Genomic DNA, 4,486 nt, shown 5'->3' with positions numbered 1-4,486 from the left:
TAACTGGCCACTAGAGAGACAGTGGGGAGCAAGGCTGTGGCTTTATGGTACATTGGTAGCAGGTCAAGGAAGTAAGCTGAAGTAGATGGATGCTGGGAAAGCAGCAGAGCCCTTCCTTCAGTGGGAAGAGGTTAGAGAACACACTGCCAATTAATGACTAAAGAGACCTCCTTCTGTTCTGGCATTAATTTGAACCAGTTGGTGTTTGGAGTTTAGCTCAGCAGAAGAAAATCAGCCCTCAGACAAGATACCTGCTTTGCTTTGCAGGGAACTGTGTAACTGTGAGCAGCTCTCTAAAGCTACTCCTGCTGTCATGCATCCTTCCTCCCAAGTGTTCTCAGGACAATGGGATGTCCCTTCACATCAGGAGGCAGCTCCTCATCCTGCTGGGAAGCAGTTAATCTCCATGGGAAGCTCCTAGGCCTCTCGCCATCCCTGCTCAAGAGAATAACGACACTCAGTGTTTGCAGCCACCTCTTGTTTTTGTCACTGCCCAGCCTGCCTCATCTAACATTTATAGAGTCTGGATTCTCCTCAGATCTCATTGACTATGTGTCAGTCAGCACCTGCAGCATGCTGCCCTGCAAAACCCAGCCCAGCTCACAGCAGTGACATCCTTCACGACTCCTTCTGCTGGGTTGGATCTGACTCCAGAAGGAGGAGGAAGAAAACAAGCCTGGCCTGGATGTATATATTCATCTCCTTATGGGCAAGTGCTCTTTGTGGAGGCCTTGTGTTTGTGTCTATGCCCACAGCAGTGCTCAGAGGGGTTCAGATAAGTGCTGGAGCAAGCCTGAGCCTCTGCAGAGTCCATGGATCCCTGCAGGAACCTTTGGAGATGTGCCTGGCTCCATTCATCCTGCTCCAGCCTGGCCCTGCCAGAGCCCTGACCAGCTTCCCTCTTTGGAAGCATGATGGTACCTGTCTGCCTCTCTGAAGGGGCTGAGCATCTTCAAATAAGGGAAAAAGAACTCCTCAGGTCGTGCCCCATGAAGATGATTTGAGTCACCTCTGGAAGAGGCTGCCAGCACCTTAGGCAGACTGGGAAGGGAAGATTACATTAGCTGGAGCTGAGATCTGAGTGGGAATGCACAATGGCCTAGTGGGAAAGCTTCTGCCCTGGAAGACATGAGAGCTGGGTTCTGGTTTTATGCTTCCCACCAATCTGATGAATGCTGTTGAGCAAACTGCAGCTCCTCTGCTTCTCCTAGAACCCAGGCTCAGTAAGGCCAAGGACTGCCTCTGATAGTACCGGACCCAAAAAAGGTTCAGAACTGCCATCGCTGCCAGAAAGGCCTCCTGCCCTGACTCATCACCCCCAAGGTGACCTTCACAGCTTGGAATGGGTGCAGGTTAGCAAAGCCCAGCACAGAGCTCCTGTCCCACACTGCAGGGCTGCCTGCAGGAGCCGGATTTATGCAAACACATGACCCAAACAGCTCACAGGCAGCCTCTGATTCGAAAGTGGGAGCTTCAGAAAGCCTGTTTGCATGCACCCACACACAGACTCTCTCTCTCCTACACCTTTGCTTTTCACAGTTGGTGACAAGAGAGATTATTCCTTGCTGGAAGAATGTGGCATTGTTGACATTTGAAAAAAAAAACCCCAGGAAGGCAAAACAGGCCTCTGCTTTGCTTGAACAGCACAGGCTCTCTTGATCAGCTGTCGGAGGTGCCTCATCTGTACAAAGCATTTAAACCTGTCTAACATCAAAAAGTAAGGTAAGACAAGTCACTTTGATGCTCCAGAGCACATGCCTAACATGATTATTGCAGAATCTTCCTGGTGATAATAGAATTATGCAAAGGAGGCCTTGACCCATTAATGCTTTTGCCTTTCTTAGGATTTCTCTCCCTCTTCCTCCTTTCAAGGGAAGCAGAACTGCTTGCTCAGATAGAGAGACTGGAACAAAAGGGTGGGATAAGCGAAGGGAAAGAGGTCCCTGCTCCCCTTGGCAGCCCTCCCCACTCCACCTTACCCCAATCAATTACATGCTCTAGCAGCTGCAGGGTAAGCTGGGCTGGAAGAGTGGCATGGCTGGAGGTGAGCACATGCCCCCAGCTCTCAGATACTGGGAGTGCAGGATGGGGAAGCAGGGCCTGGCTCACCGCTGGCAGGTCCTGGCTCACCGCTGGCAGGTCCTGGCTCACCACTGGCAGGTCCTGGCTCACCACTGGCAGGTCCTGCACCTGGGACACCCTGGAGAGAAAGGAAAAAACCCTACACTTGCTGCAAACCTCCCTTTCTAACAGGAAAAGAGAGAAAGATCCACCACTGGCTGCAAGTTTTACACCAAGCAGCACAGCTCTGGAGTAACACACATAGTACATGCAGTGTTTGGTGCCTCAAGGCTGGAGCTGGCAGGTTCTGGATCTCAGGCACGAAGGAGTGCTTGCAATGTTTGCCTGCATTTCCCAGCAGGAGCAGATGAGTTCAGAGAGAAGAGTTTGCTGGCAGGATGGGCTGAGTTTGGGCTGAGTTACTTCTCAGCCACTCAGGGAAGTTAGGAGCAAAGAGGTTTTGGTGTTTCTTCAAGAGTGTTTTAACACACATGCCTGAAGGTTGCACAAGACCTGCTTAGCATCACAACAGAGAGGCCCAGGCACGTGTAGCTGTTCAAAAGCAGGAGAACAACAAGCAAGAGAAAGGGATTTTACCTCCTCTGTGCCCTGAATGACAGCTCAAAAGGCGGCTTCAGACGATGACAATATGGAAAGCTTGCAGAACTTCTTTAGGATGTGTCCCTTGGAGCCAAAGAACTGCCCAGGCTCTTCCTTCCACCCTCTCTTGTCTGTCTGACATGCTGCATGCTGGGGAGTGGACCAAGACACTCTCCCTGCTCTGCCAGAGGGTAAACAGAATCCAGAGCACGAATTCTTATCTAAGGTTGTGTACACAGTGGGGGATTTTAGGCCAAAATACTCCTACCAAGAGATCAGCTGACTGCCTTGGCTCAGCTTCAAGTCTGCAAAGGGCTGGCAAAGGCAAAGCTTGCTTCCTATGTATTTTGTTTGCTCTAAGCATGGTTCACTGATTCCTACTTGCAATCTGTCCTGAATTGAAAATGTATGATTAGTTTGTTCCAGGAAAGATGAGTCCAACACATTAAGGCTCAGACCTGAATCCAAACTCCAAACTTCCCCAAGGAGCAGATATGTTTCCATCTGGAGTTTTGGTCCAAGCTCTTCCCCCCCCCTCCCCTTGCTTCTTACTCACGTTGAGCAGAGCTCCTTAATGTCCCATCCTAAATCAGTACCTACTTACATTAGGCCAAACAAATCACAAGAGAGAGCCCTTTCCTCCAAGCTCTCATTATCTAAGTTAACAAGTATGTTATTATATTCCCTCTGTGCAGCAGGCAGCATTAGGAGACAGTAAAATAAGTCACCCAAGGTTACACAGCCAGCATGTTGCTGAGCTGGGTACTAAAGCCAGTTGCTTGACTCTTAAGCTCAGTGCTTTATCTTATTCCTCAAGGGGAAAATGCAAGCCCAGCTCTAACCATGCCCCTAGGAAAGCTTCTGGAGTGTCTGTTTGAAACAAAGCCTTTTCTCCTTTTCCTGTCTAAACCAGGAAAAAAAAAGGACCAAGACCTTATTCTTGAGCTTCAGGGATCTGTTAATTGGCTCCCTAGTAAAATTACAGAGCCTCAGCTGCCTGATAATGATTGTAAATGACAGAGACTATCAGGTTTACCTTGTGATGTCCCTGGGGAGCTTGCAGTTAGTTTAGTCTGAACTCTGCGTCAGCTGTTTGGGTTCCTTTCTTCTCGGCATGTGGTATCTGGACTCAAGCTGCAGTCTTTCAAACCTAATTAGTGTTAGGGGAAAGAGAGAGAGAGAGAGAGAAAAAAAAACTCAAACAACAACACTCTCCTCCTTCCCTCAACTGACTTTGTAATGTACAGGCAGGACCTGATTTATGGTACAAGTTCGTGGGGGTTTTAGTTTTGCTTGGTCTTTTGTTTCCTTTCGTGCGTCTCGATCCGGCATCTTCAGTTCTGGCTGCAAGAAAAGTGCCGTTCAGTGCGCTGGAGCCTTTGAACTTTGAGAAGTTCAGCAGAGAAGCTCTGAACTCGATGGAGTCATCATGTTTGTGTCGAGCTGGGGCTGTTCTGTGCAGTGCTCAGCAGAAACTCAAAAGTTTTTTGCCCTTTTCCTCGCAGGGAGAGTATTTTCGGCTGCTCTGTTTGCTGTTAAAGCTTTTAACAACCCTGCTTTCAGCAATGATCTCATGGTAATGGTTAGCCAAGTTCAAGCTGCCACCACCCCCCTCAGACAAAAGAACACAGAGAATTTATTGTGGGGGTCTCAGTAACTTGTGCAGCTTTCTATCTGCAGGGCATTTCACAGCCTCTCATAGCTCTGGCATGGAGGTGTCTGCAGTGGCTGTGTTCTTCCAGCCTACAGCGCAGGGCAGCAGCTGTTGAGTGTTGAATGGAGCACCTCTGCCATGAGGAGAGGCTGAGGAGGCTGGGGTTGTTGA

At 49.3% G+C, this 4,486-nt stretch overlaps 1 long non-coding RNA gene across 1 annotated transcript; it reads right to left on the bottom strand.

The window, feature by feature from the left end:
• Positions 1–264: 264 nt before the first annotated feature.
• Positions 265–4,032, bottom strand: LOC137450052 (uncharacterized). Its single transcript, XR_010989538.1, has 5 exons — positions 3,916–4,032; positions 3,698–3,811; positions 2,659–2,842; positions 2,110–2,200; positions 265–435 (listed from the first exon to the last, which is right to left on the bottom strand). It is a non-coding gene; the product is annotated as an uncharacterized lncRNA (long non-coding RNA).
• Between the last annotated feature and the right edge of the window lie 454 nt (positions 4,033–4,486).

The sequence above is a fragment of the Melanerpes formicivorus genome, unplaced genomic scaffold, assembly GCF_026170545.1.
Source record: "Melanerpes formicivorus ecotype bairdi unplaced genomic scaffold, bMelFor1.0.p_v2 SCAF_34, whole genome shotgun sequence".
Taxonomy (NCBI): Eukaryota; Metazoa; Chordata; class Aves; order Piciformes; family Picidae; genus Melanerpes; species Melanerpes formicivorus.
The sequence above is the reverse complement of the archived record's forward strand: the minus strand, read 5'-3'. Positions and strand labels throughout refer to the sequence as shown.